Source organism: Chinchilla lanigera, unplaced genomic scaffold (assembly GCF_000276665.1).
Source record: "Chinchilla lanigera isolate Chin_1 unplaced genomic scaffold, ChiLan1.0 scaffold00043, whole genome shotgun sequence".
In the NCBI taxonomy this organism is placed as follows: Eukaryota; Metazoa; Chordata; class Mammalia; order Rodentia; family Chinchillidae; genus Chinchilla; species Chinchilla lanigera.
Window position 1 is genome coordinate 3,917,868 of NW_004955444.1, and position 18,453 is coordinate 3,936,320.

An 18,453-nucleotide genomic window follows, 5' to 3' on the forward strand; every position below is an offset into this window, starting at 1 on the left:
CTCGCTGTTTCAAAACTTATCACTCTGCTCTTAGACAGCACATACCAAATGGTAGCTGTCTGGGAATAAGACGACAATAAAAGCTAGATTAGACAAGAAATATTTAAATAGCTTTTATAAGATATGTGTGGTTTTCATCTCCTCAAAATTTTGTCATTGTGAGAAAGCTGCAGAATTGGGTCACCCCTTCAATTCAACTATCAAAATCTTGCCTTCATTAAGGTTCATTTTAATATTATGGCTTTTTTATGTGGGTAAATTTTTGCTAAATGTAATAGCATAATGATAAATAGCAATGCGGATAAAATTGAAATATGCAATGAATATTAAACCCAAAGTCAAATTTCAAATTGATATTTTTTTCAATGTATAATGCTAGGAAAAATATTATTTTCCTGAGAATCTGCTCCTTCTTCAAATAAAGAGAAGAAGAGCCTTTGACACAAATTTGACACAGAAAAGCTTCATTTATTTTGGCTTGCATAGTTAGCAGACTTGTATCTTCTTTTCAATTATGTTTTTATTTTACTATTTATTATTTATTATTACAAAGTACCTTAAATAAGTCTTTAGTGAAAAAGAATGTATAGTACATACTTAAGTGAAAATATATTATGTTTAAGACAGTATTCTAGAGGTATAATTTTTTTCATTTGTCTAGTTACCCGAGTAAATTAGGGGTAATGATACACAATGAATGTAATTTGTAAAAGCTGGGATAATGAAACTGTCTTTTTTAGTACAATACCAATAACAAAAGCAACAAAACTTCTCAGTTCAAGAGTTTTAAAGATATCGTTTTTGATTGTGAAAGTAGTGTTTATTCTACAAATTTTAAATAGTAAAAATAGAATATCAAAACTTAAAAAAACAATGCAAATCTGCCTATAATTTTTCATTATATTTTGTGTCTGCCTTTGTACTTTTTATACACCTAAAATGTGTGTACATGTATATACTTATTAATTGTTATAGTCATGTGAATTTCCATAAATTGCTTTTCCATGTTCTATATCAGTTAAATTTTTCACAATTTAAATATATTTGAAAATTTAATTTTAAAGATTAAATAATTTTCTTTATAAAAATTTTTACAACATCCCTTGTTACTGTATTGGGTAAAGGTGAGTAAGTTTGGAAAATTACTTTTTTCAAAGATAGACTGTATTACCAGCCCTTAAAAAGCACAAAATATAACAATATAAAAAAGCAGTGAAATATTATTTCTTAATGAACTTATCTAAACTGAAAAAATTAACTATGGCAGTGACATTGCAACAATTAACTTTTTGTGCAAAATCACTAAATGTAACTATAAAATATTCTGTTTTTAAAGAGAAAGACAACAGAACTATAATTAAATATCTTTCCAACTAGTCAAAGTTACCATAGCCATTTTCTGCCATTAAAATGAATAACATCTCTATTTAAAATACATCACCATACTCTCTAACAATATGTTAGTAAAGAGGAAATGAAGAACAAATAAATCTTATTAAAAGTTATCTTCAGTTTAAGGAATCTCCTAGCGGGAACTACTCCTCAAACCAGTGCATTTGATAAGTCTGAACGGTACATTCACCACTAGAAGCAGGTACAGAAGAGTTCTTTCTAAACTACAGTTGTATTTGATGCTCAGTGGATAGAATATTTATTTTATTTTATGCGTTATTACTCCTACATAGTGACATCTCCATATCCTTTACTGACTCTTATAACCTTTGCAGAATATTTTTCACATATGTGCTTTGAGTGAGGCAGGGGCTTGATTTTAATTTCCCGAAATCCTGGTCATTAGTGTGAGTGTGTGTGTGTGTGTGTGTGTGTGTGTGTGTGTGTGATAAAATATAAGAGGGGAGAACATACTTAATAACTCTGTGATCTTTGGCAGAATTCTTGGTCTTCCAGGGGGCAATGAGGATGTACCTCACAGGGATGTAGTGAGAATTCATAAGAATTCTTACTTAAAGCACAAAAAGGCTTTACTTGGAACACGGGAAACACCAACTATACGTGTGTGTGTGTGTGTGTGCTTGTGCGTGTGTGTGTGTGTGTGTGTGTGTGTGTGTAATGTTCACAGATGTTAACTATGTTACTCAGCCTCACAGGTTCAACGATTATTAACAAGTGTCCCTCTAAGGACAGCAGAGAGTCATTTGGTGAACTGCAGTCTTACTTATAGAAGTTTGAAGTAGTACCTAGATTGTTAGTGCTGAGATCATCAGTCCATCTGGTTCCAAGGCTAAATCCCAGCATTTAGGGCAGTGACTGAGCACTGTGATGCAGAAGTCACTCAGCGTGCACTCCGTAGACAGTGCGGGGATGAAGGAAGGCCTGGGGCACTGAATGGATGAACTATAGAGAGATGCGCTTACTGCTCTGGATACGCTGATAAACGAGCAACAAGGCAAGAGGGAGTAAACACACATTTGTGTCTGCTAAGAGAGGGATAAAGGGCAAGGCCTCTGGTTTGCTAAGAGTGCAGGCTGGGTGGGGAGAGGGGTTTCTGAGGCCGGCCTTTAAGTCTGCATAGAGAACTCCCAGGTTGCACAATTCAGGCGAGATATTTGAATTTGAAGATCTAACAAGATTAAATGTTCAAGGGTAAGAACACAAACGGTATTTTAAGGGCAAGATGGAGCAAGGGATATGAGACAAGCACAGGGAAAGGGAAGGAGAGGTAGGAGAGGCTGACACAGAAACACGCATAAAGAGCTGTCGTGAATCCTAAGGCACTTGGGCTTCATCTGCGAAGGAAGGAGGGAACCACTGAGAGTTTCTGGAAAGGGAGACACAGCTTGGGCTCTGACGGTGAGTTTGTGTACGAAGTTCCTCACTTTCACCCTGAGCTTTGCGCCCCACAAATTCCTTATCATAAATGAAAGGGCGGTCATTTATGCTGGCTAAGTATTGCCCCAAGCATTTGTATGTGAGGTATTTTTTCATTTTATCTTGGGACATCTAATGCCATCAGCTTTGAAGAAAGTATCGTTTCTTTCAAATTGCTTGGTATGTTTAATTCCGTGGCTACCTGATAAAGTGCCCAGTGTTGTGAAGTTTGGAGCTTATTTCTTAACGCTATAGATAAATCAAAAGATCATAGTTTGGGATTGGAATCCATCAAGGAAAGGTTTCTCCAAGAGTCAAGGTTTAGGTACTAAATATAATGCAGTGAATCCATTTTCTATGCATTATTAAATGGAAAAATATGTATCAGAAGAAAATCCAATAGAAATACTTCAGAGATCTGATATCTCCTTAAAATACTGCTAGCTACGATGTACTTCTCGCTGAAGAAATATTTATTTGCCTCATGAATCTTGGACCTACCAGGGAAATGGCAGTTGCTGAAATATAACTTAGGACTTTAGCAAAAGCTAATTGATGAAAAAAGTTGGAAGTTGGAATGTGTTATGTAGACATCTTAGGGGAAAAAGTACAAAGAACAAAGTCAGATGTGCTGGATTTTAGATTAATTGCTTTTGTTGGGAAACTGGAGGACAAAATTATCCTGCAGAATATTAGAAGTAAAACTTGATCTTGTGTTTAATACGCAAAGCCCCTTGGCCCTAACACATCCTTCCTACATCCTTGTTTACAGGACAAGAGAGTTCAAGCTGTTTATGGCAGGAATGTCTACCTTTGGGCTTTTTAAACCAGGTTCAAACCAATCACAATCTCTTTCTTAGGTCTTAAAATAAGATCAAACAGTGGAAAATTCCCTTACTAGTATTTAAGCCCAGTTGCCTCTGTCTGGATGCCTCGTGTAATCCAGCCAGGCAGACACCTCACCCTGTCTTTCCTGCTGAATTTCTGCCTGTCCTTTGATTGTAAGTAATTATCTCCAGCTGTCCTTGCACTCCGGCCTCCTTTAACTCCTGGATGTCTGGCCTAGGAACCTTCCATGCTGGAGGGACTTGGGGCCTGGGGTACTTCTTCACGGAGTAGCCGAGCACTGTCTGTAAATATAAATATACTTTGGCATCTAGATGGAGTTATGTGTGAAGTTCTTCCCCACGGTCCTCGTGTACTTTGAATGTTTGAATCAAGTACAAGAAAGAAATCTTCCAAGGAAACCTTGGAAGATTTCAGCTCAGCTTCTTCCCTCAACATTGTTGCCCCCTAAATCATCTACCATTGCTTTAATTTTTTAAAAATTCAAGAAATCTTTTCTTTCCTTTGATGTTTTTTCTCTCTTTCCTTTTAAAAATGATCTGTAGGCTGCAGGAAGTTATCTGCAGATAACGTACTTTCTCATGTGCTCTGATATTTGTGAGGGAAGGTAAAAAGAGGTATAAGACCTTTACTATAACGAAAGATAGGTCTTATCTACCTACATTTGTAGAAAGCAAGCAAAAAGTTTATTTTATTTTTCAAAGTTTTACTGGTCATTATTTGCTCTAGTCACCAGGTACTTTATTTTGCAATTTAAAATTTAGGATTTCTGAAGGAATTCCTTATTTACACAAGCATTGCTTAGAATAACAATCCTTTTACAAAGTAAAACTATCTGACAGATCTTAAAGATAAATTTAATTATAATAATGGACAAAGGTTCTTGACTACAACTGGGTAACAATTAGGAGTAGAGGGCTTTGGAAAAAGCCTTGAGTTAAATTTGTGTGGTGACATATTGGGAAGCTAGCTGTGTTGTGAAGCTCACTCTCCTGGAAAGAGGGTTATGGTAGGAGGCAGGTGGAGAAAGAGACAGACAGACACAGACAGACGATAGACTATAGACATACGTACATACATAGAGACATCGAGAGAGAGATGGAAAGGGGTTATGAGGGATTGGATTACTAGGTTATGGAACCTAAGGTATCCTGTGATCCGCCATTTCCAGGATCCCAGGAAAGCTGTTGATATAGATCTGGCCAAGCCTAAACTCCCGAGCCAGAGAAGAGCCAATAACGTAAATATCACTCCAAGCCTGGTCCAGCAGCGCTGATGTCTGAAGGTGGAAGAAGATTGATGCTCAACACGAAAGAGCAAATTTTCCTTTCTTTTGTTTTCAATTCCTCAATAGAAAGAATGGTACCTATCTGCATTTGTGATGGAAATCTTGATTCAGTCTACTGCTTCATAGCTAATTCCGTCTGCTGTCAATCTCAGAGTCACAAACACAAATAATAGTGTTTCAGTCATCTGGTCATCCTTTACCCAGTTGACTCATAAAATTAACTGTCACTCATAAAATTAACTATCACAAAAAAACTTAAGAATCCAATAATATATAATTGACTCAACAAATAATGGCACACTTTTTCAGGTATAGTAGTATGTTTCCAGAAACCATCAACGCGTACATGTCTATTCAATGATGTGAAAAGATAGAAATATTAGAGTTTTGGTTAAACATTATTGCTATAGTTTTCAGTGTGAAGTTATATTACAGTGAAGTGTAAGGTATGGTTTCAATGTAACAAAATACCTTTGTAGTTTGCCTTACAGCTACCTGCTTAGTGAGTAAGGGTACCAGTTCTGCTGCTAACTGTTCCGAGCATGAGCAGCCTCCACCACTGAGGTGGTGGCTGTGGGACAGCTGGTTAATCTCTCCCGTCATCATTACTCATTGGTGAATAGAGAAAATAAAAGCATTTACCCTCTTTGGTATTTGTTATGGTCAAGTGGATTAATCTATGTGAAGCATTTAGAAAATAGCATGATTCAGAAAAGGACTCAGCAAAGATTAGAGATTATTTTATTTTTATTATTAATATTACTATTTACACTTACATTGAATGTATGCTTAATATTATTATTTATACTTACAATCACATGTAAAAGTACAAAAGCAAAAAGTAGTAGTTATTTTTCTTTTTCTGTATCTCTGTGTTTTTAAAACACCCTACAGTAAGCCTGCGTTATGGGAAATCACAGATACACGCACATAAGCGCAGAGTCGCCTGCCTCAAAGATGCTTTGTAAGGGAGAAAACTGAGAACGTGGTTCATTTCTCTGAGGTTAGATTTCAGCAAACTATTTCATCTTTTTTGGCCTCAGTCTCATCATCCATGAAATAGGACTTGATCGAGCAGGACTGTTGTGAAATCAGATGAATGTTGATTTTTTTTAAGCTATAATGAACTTAAGCAGCTTATATATTTCTGTGCATTGAGAAAAGTGCTTTAAAGACATCTCCCCGTCTGATCCTCAAAAGGGAGGTATGTAAAATACCTGTGAGTCTTACTTTCAGGTGAAGATTGAAATCCACTTAAAGAAAACAAATGGGAAGGGGACAAAGAGACGAGGGAGCGTGGGAGGGAGGAGGGGAGGGGACGCGCTGTGCGCATGTACCAATGCCCCGTGGCAAACGTGACCAGCATATACTGAAAACATGTGCTAATCAAAAGAAAAACTAAAAGGGAACAATGAAAGCAACGCCACCAAACACATTTGGAAATCAGAGAGAGGCCTGGACCTAAACCGTTATTTCCACTGAGACATCTTTTCTGTAGTTGGCCTTTCTTAGGCTCTTGGACATTCCTAGTTGACTCTGCAGTTCATTTTAAGGTAATGGAATACAGTTTCCAGGTAAAAAAAGAATAACTTTTCTGCCACATCCTATTTTGAGTAGGATAAATTGCAGAATTGCATTCCTTAGCTAGATCAAAGACAGTCTGTTAATTCGAGGTTTCCAGTTTTTGCTGCACGTCATGCAGTGATAACTCTCTGCCCTCAGTGGAGGTCTGATCTCAGTGCAATCAGCTTCATATCCCAGGCACGGAGGGTCAGTGTGTCTATAAGGTGTATGTGTTTATTTGGGGAGTAGACAATTTCTCTGGATATGAATTTGTCTTTCTTGTATGTCTTTGTCTTCCTTTTAAATCGACCATCCATGGAATCTTCTGAGTGCTTTGTCCACTGTCACCGTGTTCCACACAGAACTGCTTCTAATCAAAGACTCACTTCATGGCACGTGAATTGGGGCATCAGGCTTGCAGTGATGGAGTCCGCTGGTCTAACCATGCATCCCATCACTCTGAAAGAGCTGTCTTGGGGGGATGGCCTTTGGGGACCCCACTACAGTAGTGCCTCCATTCATGAACTCCATTCTTTCCACCATTCCGGGGAAGACGACCACATTTCTGTTGTCACCTGATGCAGCTTGCGAATGGAAGAAAATTCTGAGAACAGCTGTTTGCGCACCCACACTGTTCGTGAACAGAAGCATTTGTGAACGAAAGCGTAACTTTACACTATGAGACAGGTAGTGACACTTCTCAGGGCTGGAACAATGTTCTCTGTGAAGCTGCACATGCTATAAATCAGTGCCTGGTAAATGGCACAGTTTTTTCCATAGACAGGGTTCCCTGGCCAGGACTCAAAGGGTGGGACTGGGAGTGGGACTTCTCACTATTACCATCAGTGGGTCATCAGCAAATGATTATTTTCTTCCTGACCTATGTTCTGCTGATATCCTAGCTACAGCAACATTAAGCACTAAGTGGCTTTTAAACAACAGAAATTTCACATAGTTCTAGGAGCTGAAAAGTCCAACTTCAAAGTGTAAGACTGTTTCGGTGTGGTGTAGATTTTCTCCCATTTCTTAAATGGTTTTCTTCACACTGTGTCGTCACGCCATAGAAGGGGTGGGGACGGCCTCTCTCTATCAGTGTGTGTGTGCGTGTGTGTGCACGCTCTGGATGGAACTCAGGGCCTCGTTCATGCTCGCTCGGTGAGTGTTATACCACAGAGATACACCCTGGCCCCGGAATCTCAGATTGGGGACCTGGGGGAGCATAAACCTTCAGCACACTGCAGCTGGTTGAGAGTCTTTGGTGAAATGTTTATGTTGGAAGATACAGCAGTGATCACACCGAACTGGAAGTTAAGATTGCCAGCTGGCTTCCTTGGGCTCCTGCTGCCTCTGAATCGACAAGCAAATAAGGGAGGGACGGTGCTGGCTAGAATGGCTGATCCTTATCAACACGGAGAACTGGACTGCTACTGCACCAGGGGCACAGTTCTCACTGGCCAGGCATCAGTGGTGGGAATGGGAGGGGACTTCTCGCTATTATCATAAATAATTCACCAGCAGAATTGATTATTTTCTTCCTGCCCTTATGTTCTGCTGACATCTCAGCTAGGAGAGCTTTATGCACTAAGTGGTTAGTGCGCAGGCACTGTTAGGGGATGCCTAGTCAGGAATGCAGGAGATTCCACGGGATGTGTCTTAGCATAGGCGTCCCATGTGATTAAAGGCAATTGAAAATTATAATAATCCAGTTTAGGTAGAATTATGAATGGCCTAGATCCTATGGAAATGAAAATTTGAGTCACCCAACCAGGTGAAGAACCATGACCCACCGAGGTATTTCTAAAAGGAAAAAGAAACACAGAAAGTAATGGAAGAAAGGCATTTATAGATAAAAGAATGGCCACATAGCCAGTTGCAGAATTGATAACGGTAATAATTATGAGTATTTCTTATTTTTTTCATTTTTTTATTTTAAAGAGAATTTTAAAAAGAGCAATAGCAAAATGCCAACAACATAGACAAAAACAAAACAAAGCAAAAACTGTAAGAATGATACAGGGTTTCAGAACAAAATGGTAGGGCTTAACAGGGGTTGTTATATTACATATTGTTATCTTCACCAAAGTTGCTCAGATTACCAGATGTAAGAATGCAAGATTGACCAAATGACTAAAGAGAATAAAAACTAAAAACAAAAAAATTTAAATGATATAGAGTTTCACCAAATATGAGGATAGGTATTCAACAATGGCTGTTATGTTGCATATTGTTGTGTTCAAATTAGTTGTTCAGATTACCAGATATGAGCATGCAAAATTGGTCAAAAAGAAAGAAACAAAGAGACAAAGAAACAAAGGAAGAAAGAATTAACTGTTTCTTTCCATAAACCATTAAACATCAGCAGTACAGTTATGCCAGCCATCCGTCTGTATACTGATATAGCTTTTCCCTTCCTCCTTTCCTTTTCTCCTTTCCCTCATCCCAGTTGTTTCCTCTTTTGAGCAATTTCTTTCCTTTTCCCAACATCGATTGTACTTTTTGGGTTCCACTTACTCTTTCATGTCTTGCACTAGGGAGATGACACGATGTCTACACATGTTATTGTTTACGTGTATGTGCGTGTATATGTAAATATATCAAATACTTTGTTTTCTTCCAGCTTATTCTGTTATTATGTAACATCAATTATTTTAATAATAGTTAACTTTATATCATAGTTTTCAAGTTATGAGATACAAAAGAAAGAGTAAACATTCCTTAAGGGCTTTGTGTCCTCTTCGGGAAAATGTTAGTAATTTTGGTTAAATATAATTTTGGTTATCTATAAGAGAGTTGTTTCATGTTGGGCAGAACTATGAGCTGTCACATCTTCACTTTGGGAGATTAAGTATTAAAGAAACTCAGTGAGCACCAAGTCGACAAGAGTTAGACCGTAATGGTTAATTTTATATGCTGACTGGGCTAGGCTACAATATATCGTTATTAATTTAAATACTAATCTAAGTTTTGGTGTTTAAACTACTTGAAAATGATTAAAATAAACAATTTGTTGACTTAAAATAAGGGAGATTACCTTCAATAATTTGAGTAGTACTTCATCTAATCCTTTGAAAGTATTATAAGCAAAACCTGAGATTTCCTATAAAAGAAATCCCACCTCAAGCCTGCCCCATCAACTGGGCTCTAGCGTGCTCTACATATTTTAGATTTTCCCATCTGACAGTTGCATAATGAAATATGTGTGATATTATATACACATATATATTCTATTGTTTCTTTTGCTGACAGAGCAAAATACCTTGTTCCTTATATTCAATATATATGACAGGGAACTTTGAGAACTGATTCATCTGCTTTTTCTTTCTTTTAGTACATCTTTGCATTACACAATGCTTATATTTATCCTGGGAACTAAATATACAATTCATTTTTTATCTCCTTCTCCTCCCCTCTCTTTATCTCTTGGTTCCTTTTGGCAGAATTTCTATCTCCCTATTTTATTACTTGACGTTTCTGATGCTAGCATTTATCCCCAGGAAGGAAGCTTCTTTCATTCTTAGAAGAGCCACTTTTGTAAAGTCCTTCAGCCACACTACGTAAGAGAAGTACCTACTTATATTGGGTCTGTTCTTGGATAGAGCTCTTAAAATTTCCTGGAAAACTTCCCTGAGTATATTTGCTTCAAATTGAAGTATTAATTTTTTATTTTAATGTTGTAAAGTGTTATTTGCTTCATAGCCTAGAGTATCACTGCAAATAGCTTTGCAAAATAAATTAGATTTTGGCTACTTGTCTGAGCTCAGCACCTAATAAGATGATTCCAATCTAAAAGGAAAAATTAGGCCTCTACATTGTAGGTCTAGCAATGGCGAAGCATGAAGAACTGCAGGTACGTCTAACAAGGGTCATTGCCCTCAGAAACAGTGATACATGTGTTATGCATGTTATAATCTGTGTTATATACACGTAATAAGACCACAGATGGGAGATCCAAGCCAGCAAGGGTAACAGACATACCATCAATCAGGCTTGCAGGGTACATCTACTTTTCAGGCATACAGAAGAGCAGAAAGAGGCTAGTAAAAGAATCACCCAGCAGTGTTGACAGTTTTCTTTTGTTTGTCTGTTTGTTTGTTTTTCTTCTGGTACCAGGAATCGAACTCATGACCTTGTGCTTGCCAGACAGGCACTGTGCCTCTGAGCTAAATCCCCAGCCCTGTTGACAGGTTTTGGACAGGTTTCTTATGTGAAGCACGAGTGAAGCATAGTTGTCCCTTTTCCTGACCCTAGTTTATACATTTTGAACCTGCCACGTAAAGTATGCCAACTGTCATTTCTGGAAAAGGCCTTTTTCACATTAGGAAAGAGAATCATGTTTTCTGACTTATACTTCATGAAGAAATCCTTAGAGTCCACATGATAGCCCACAGGTTGCTCCCCTTGTTGAAAAATTTTAGCTATTATTACTAATGTATCTAAGGATCAGTCCCAAATAATAAGAGAATAAGGGTGACTTGCAAGTCCACGTGACAACCTTGTATCAATTACTCAGGGGACATGACAGTCATTAGCCTAAATTGCTGGGTTTCCCATACCTTGTAGATAGAGTAGATTTCTTCAGTTCTTTATTAGAAGTGGATTTCATTCGTTGCATAGCCTGAGAAATTGCATTTAAAAGGATTATGTCTTTGTATCTGGGAGAAGTCTTGTAAACCACGTAGATTAACCACAAGGCTAATGAAGAAGCTTCCCGTTGCTCAGAAAGTCCACATGGTCTCACAGAGAGAAATCTTGACGGAAGACAAGATTTTCGCCCAAGTCCACATCTGATTTATTGTGTCTCCTTGGACAAGTCATTTAACTTACAAGCATCTCTTTCTCCAGCTGTAATAATATCCCTACATCATATTTCAGAGGAGTGCTGGAAAAACTCTCACCAAACATAAACAGGATTTATTACTGCTGGGGAAGAGTCTTTTGGTACCTCAGATGAAGGGGACTAAAAACATTAAATGTAGATACCATTGTGATGACGGCCTTGTCTATCACCTTGCGTCTGCCTTCTAAGATAACAGAAAGCTTTAAGTAAAGTTACATTAGAACTCTTTTAGAACGTCTTCATGGTTAACCCAATTTCAAGATTTTTGCTAGCAAAAAAAAAAAAAAGAAATAAGCTCCTGTGTTTGTTTCTGCCAATCTCTAATCACAGAAGCGTTTTTACAGAAACACTAGAGGTTTCATTCATGTATATTTAGGATGTGTGATACTAACAACTAAAAACAGTGTAGTGCGATTTATACCATTCCTACAGTCACCTAGAATTAAAGCACAGGGTCTAATTCCTGCAGTAGGTGCTACCTTTGGCATTCAACATAAAAATGTGTTGAAATTCTGAAGTGTTCTAGAAGTGCTGATTATGAGTAGCAGTATACTAGGAGGGAGAATTTAGAAGGCAGGATTGAAGGTATTTTGCACTTCCCTTTTCACTAGCACTTGAAATTTCATAAAAACACAAGAGTCTTACCTCCCCCTGTGTACTCTTTCACTTTCCTTTACAAGCAAACCTAGATGGCTGGTCTCATACTATTAAAATGGGTTTTACGTTGGCATATAAGTGTATTTAGTGATTATGAAAATTAAAAATTGCATGCAGCGTACTTCTTTATGAGTGAATCTTGGAGGTAAAAGGGTAAATTTAAACAGCCAGACACAAAGGCCTATATATGGTTCCATTTATGGGAAATGTCCAGAATAGCTAATCCACACATATACAAAGTAGATAGTATGTTCCAGGATCTGGGAGGGGAGGGATGGACAGAGGCTGCTCTGAGGTACGGGGCTTCTTCTTAGGATAATGAAAATGCGGTGGAGTTAGACAATGTTAATAATAACACACTTTGTGAATGTACACACAACAGTAAATTGTATACTTTTAGAGTTGATTTTATTGTATATGAATTATATCTCAAAAAATACACAGAAGAAATGGATAAAAATATTTATTTAATTTTAGGACTGTTGATGTGGCAATGTCAAGGCAATGTATTTTCAGTGCTTTAAACATAATAATGATTTATTTTATGTTTAATGTTGCATAAACTATTTTATCACTCTAAGAGCCATTGGTGAGGAACAAATATCTTTTGCAAATAATACTATTGTACTTGATTCTCTACTGAAAATTTCACTTGCCTCACCCAATATGATTTCCTCTCCCTTTTAATGACTCAGAAGTCCCAAATGTCAGTTTTCTTCTCTGTGAAACATGGCTCATGTATAGAACCGACAGAAATAATCAGAGCTCATGGGGCTCATGTGTGCAACTCAGGCTCAGACAAAAACTGCTCCATAGTCATCAAATCAAGCAGACAGAAAAAAAAAAGAGAAAAAAGTAGTCATTTGAATAGGTAAAATTGATGACAAGAAGCTGTTAAATTACAACAGCAAATAACCATAATGATACAAAGAGAGCTCCATTCAAAGTGTGTCCTAGAACCCAGCGAGTTTCCAAGAAAGGGTCACTTTAACTTTCAGAGCTCATCCAGGAAGTACATTTACAGCCACCGGGAGAGGTCAGAGGCTTGCTCAGTTTGGTGTGGTCTACTGTTAGGGACACACAAAAGAGATATTCCCGGGTTCAGGAGAGCGGAGACTTGTAAGCAAGGATTCAGAAAGAGTCGAGGGGGGCTGGGGATTTAGCTCAGCGGCAAAGCTCCTGCCTGGCAAGCTCAAGGTCGTGAGTTCGGTTCCCGGTACCGGAGAAAAACCAAAAAAAAAAAAGAAAAAAGAAAACATCCAGAAAGAGTGGAGGGTCGCCGCCAGCGTGAAGCTTGGGAGGTGCGGCACCCGCATCAAGAGCGACGACGGACTCCCTCACCAGACCTGTGCTTGGGCTGAAAAGTCAGTGAGGCAGTGCATCCTAAGAGTGCGTCTGGGACACAGCACTACTGCAGGTCACCACGCACAAACACCAAGGGCTGTGCACGCAGAGCAACAGAAAACAAAGCTTCTCGCTCACGACCAGGAAAGAAAGCCCTGCAGTGTTTCTGCAGCAACAGCGGTGACGAAGCTCCACACTGAGCTCTTGCTGCAAGAAAAACATATTTGGAGTATAGTCCAGTACCGCAGCGCTGGCACCAAGGTATCGGACTAGTAGCGAGAGTCTCTATTTCATTCAGTCACTTCTTCCTGGGGACGCAGGTGACCGCAGTTATCAGCTCCTCTTGCGGTGAAGTGGGGCGGCTGAGGTGAATTGTGACCAATGAGGTGCAGGCGGAAGTGATGTAACACATTTCCCGACTTTATCCTGACAAACCACGTCTGTTCTTATACCGCCTATGCACAAAACGAGAAAGAAAGATTTTTAAATGCCCAGGGGATTGCAGATCCACAAAGTGGAAATAACCTGGAGTTCTATCTTTGAGGAGAGACGCCAGGGCAGACACTATGGATTGGGATGATTGAATTAAAACCAAATGTTTATGGTGATCAGCTGTTGGATTTTCCCATAGTTTGTTAGCAGTGTATATTGTTTTCTGACTTGGAAATGAATACCTTCAAATTGGGTGCCACCTAAGATATGCGTCTTCGGTTAGTGGCCACGCAGTGAGCAATGAGGAATGAGCTCATCAGAGGCTGAGAAGCTGACATCAGTGTTAGCCAAGAGCAAACACTTGCGGAAACAGGTGCGCCTGCGATAACTTGGAGGACAGAGCTCCCTAATGAGCTTCCGTATGCAGTATGAGAAGTAGTGGAGAAGAAGGTGTTGGCTTATTTGTTGCCCTTAGCGAAGTAGTGAGGAAAGAGTTGAGCTCAGAAAAGAGTTGACCAGTATGCAGACAACAATGCAAGGGAGGAGAAAGTTCAGAAATTTGGGGCTTTATCAGGTTGGGAAACATAATACTTTGTAGTAATAAGTCGGACAGTGATTTGGGGAGATAACAGTTTTTATTGGGGCAAATAAAAGTCTAATTTTTCTCCATCACTATTTTCTGCAGATTGCCACAAGGTAATTTCCACTGAGTTTGAGGGAGAAAAAGAAAGGAGAAAAGGTAGCTAAGAAAGAGGAGAAACTAGAAAGAGATAGCAGAGAAATAAAATATGTTCAAAAAATGATATTTGGGAAAGGGCTTTGTATTGACTGGATGCAATAAACTGATGGGGAAAAGCAGATAAGTTGATAATGCCAGGCATCCCCCAAGGAGAAAATAAACCCTAATGTCCCCCTCAGATATAGAGAAAAGCCATAGAAAATGGTCCAACAACTGACCCTCGTGGTGGGAAGAGTTCAAAGTAACAAAGAACAACGGACAGGGAGTTTCTCCCAGAAAACAAAATGAGAGTTTATTAAAGGAACACCCTCTTCTACCAGGATAGAAGCTCTAGGTGTCCATTCCACAAAATTTCAGAATTGCTGTAGATCAGAGACTATGGCATGTTTCACTCTTCTGTTTCCCAAGTGGATGTTGTGTTGTAGCTCTACTTCACGGCTCACTGGGTCTCCTGCTGGGGGTATAGATAATTTGTCTTTTTAGCACATGTGATACTGGAGTACACGGATCCATATCTGAGCCTGCCAAGGAGGACTTACTCTTCAGAAACCAGGGACTCTGAACTAAGTGCAGGATCTTGATGTGATTTTATATTACGTTCTTTTCTTCCGTCAGGAGGGGGAAAGTGTGTCAAAGAACAGACATCAGCTAACTTTCGAACCAAATTCTTTTTATTCTTCTTGTACAGAAGGCTAAAAGGATGATGTGTTGCCTTCCTACATTTCACCCATAGAGTGTGGATGGTTGGCCTGCGTGCCACTCATAGATCTAGTCTCATTCTCTTTATTCTTTTACTAGGATCCAAATGCAGAGGGTTCTCTGATCCTGGGAGACAGTGGAGCCTCAAGATGAAAGGATTCTTCAAGGCAACACTTGGAAAATAATTACTTAAAAGGGCCATGAACTGAAAACAGTCATGTACAACTATTTCAGGAGTAAGGTATACACTTTTATTCTGATGTAGCCTGCTGACACCATGTGATTGTTCTAGCAGTCAGCTTTCTAAGAACCGTGCTCAGCACTAGCTTAAATCAGGCTAGAGATCCAGGACATGGGTGTGTTCTAAAAAGTGTGATGATAATTTGGGTGGAAGGTTAGCAAGGTGCAGAACATAACACAAAGTCTGGTCATAAACAGAACGGGGAACAAGAAGAGGAAATAGGCATTAGAGAAAGAAGGAACTCAATGAACCAAGGGAGGGGTATGACATATTCCTACATCAAACTGCTGCTACTTGAGCAGTCTTTTGAGGATTAAAGCCCAATTCAGCTTCCAGAGAATGATGATGGGCACACTACTGAATTTCTCCCTCCCTAAATGGGCCATGTTGCTTACTATCTTAAACTGATTTCCATGTAAGGTGTCAAAGATGCCATTAATAACAATCTGGAACAAGAGACAGACCCACAGTAACTGGGGAAACTGGATGTCTGCTCATAATTTTCATATTTAGAACCCTATTGGACAATTCTAAGGCCAAATAATAAATCAGATAAGTAAAAACTCCCTTAATACATAGAAAATAGAAAACCCATATAAATAGAAAAGCCCAAAATTTGTCATGATCCAGGTGAAGAGTTTCAAATTAATGAATGAAGGAAACACCTCATTATTTTATCTTTAACAGATTTCAAAGTATCTATCTTAAAAAGAAACTTTAGTGCACTGTAGCAAGTTCTAAAAAGAAGGCATTATTTAAAAATCCTGTTCATGTATTAGGACACCGACGTGGCTCTTCTTTGCCACCTCTAAAGGAGAGACCTTTAGCTGTCCGCTTCCACACAGCAAGCGTCAGCATCATGGCGGCAGGGAGCAATTCATTTTCATGTTTTCCTCATGAGCAGATCCTGCAGTGAGGCTGCAGCTGAGTGCAAAGTGCAGATTAGAAAGTGCAGCCTCTGGTCCCTCGATGCATTAACACATTCTCCATTAAGTTGCACTACCAGGGGTGACCCTGCAGCTGGGTGGGTGGGGGCGGGGTTCCCGCTCCAGTCCTTGTCTCCCAGGGCCGTTTCCAGGTGGGTGCCGGCCCGGCATAACTTCATCTTTAGTTTCTTCCCACATACGTCTCTCTGACATGTGCTGCCCGTGTTTCCTTAATCCTCGTCAACTCAGCCCCAAATTAGGAAACTGCCTGTTAAAATTCTCAAGTGAACAGCTTTTGCTGAATTTCTTCCCTGTGAAGTGCATAGACTGATAGTTAAAAGACTAACCGTGAAGCAAAATTTCCATGGTGATCGTTAATTTTGGAGACTGTGTGACCTACCTAGCTCCTTTCCTTTTTAGTAAGAGGGAAAGTTATAACCCCCAAGAAGCACAGATTTCTGAAGAACCTGAGGACAGAGGCTTCCTGGATGTGGCTGTCCATCACAATACAGAAAACCCTTATAGTAAAGGCCATGAATTGCTTCTTAAAATTGGATTAATAAAAGACTTTAGAATAATACATATATATATATATGGCTAGGTTTATTAATATTTTTATTAGTGGTAGGCTATTACATTAAAAACTGATATTAATTGGTTTTATAGTACTTACTATCTAAGCTATAGCTATCCTATATGTAATATCGATATGCTAAAAAAGTAGTAAATTACTATTTAAAACATCTTGAAGGAACTTGTGAAGTTTCATGTTAAAAAAAAACAAAAAAAAACAAAAAAAAGGATTAGAATAAGAGAGAGAAGGAAAGAACAAGAGAGAATCCAAGACCTGTGCTGGTGTTCGGAGAGAGGAGAGTGACTATAATATTGGAAGCTTTCCCACCGTGTAAAAGGGATGACTAGATTTTTAAAAATAGTGTCTCCTGTTACCCTACTATCTTGAGATGGGAATTACATCAAGACAAAGTGTGCACCCTGCTTATGGAAGAGGGAGGGCGAAGGAGAGCAGAGGAGAACTCTAGAATCACCCAGGTTGAACCCTTATTCTTGATCTGTGACACTTTCACTGTGTGAGCAAGAGTGACACAGTAAACATCCCTGTAACTCAATACCTCTGTAATGTTCTGCTTGCGTCTGTGCAATAGAAGCAATAATACCGCTCCTTGGCAGGCTTCGTAGGAGATGAAATTAGTTAATGCGAGTTAATGAGTGAGCCTGGAGCATTTAGAACAATGTACATAGTAATCATTAGGTGTACATTTTAATTTTTATATCCAATTTTTATATCCATTCTGAGTGCGTTCACTCACATAAATGGCTGTACATTTTAATTTTTATAAACACCAAGAGGATATTTAGGATAATAAGTGTTCCTAAGAGTGGCACAGGGTATCTGAGGACATGGAAAGTTAACCAGTCTCTGAGGAATTCACACGCTGTCTTCACAATCCAAGAGATACCACATTTAGATGGATAAAGTATTTATATTACCAATTTTTTCTTCCTACTATTTCAGATCTCATTTCCCTTGCTCTACCTCATAACTTTCTCTTCTACTGAGGCTACTTTACTGTTGTAACACCTTTTAACACCCTGATTGCTTTGGTCTTGCAGGAAAATTTAAGTCTCAGGGAATCCTCAGAACACCGGACAAGGTAAAGATGTCCTGACCAGGGAGTGGGAAGCAGGTGGAGAAAAGGAAGGACATAGTTGTCATAGATCCTCAGAAATAGGGTCCCATGTTCCCCCAAGTCCTGGGCCTAGATAGCAACAGTCCTGGACAGATGTGAGGGTTTCAGAGTAGGAATGTGTTTAGGTCTGATGTAGACTCGAAGCTTTTCCCTCGTGCACCACAGCAGCTATGGTGAAAGAGCAGAATGGCCTAGAACAACAATGAAGGCATTTTGGACCACTGATGAAGGGCCTGAAAGACTAACTTTCTCAGAACACCTCTTTTATGGAAAGAGGACACCAAGGACTAGATGCCTTCTTCCCACACCATGTATTAGGTAAGTCCACCAGGATGCAGACACA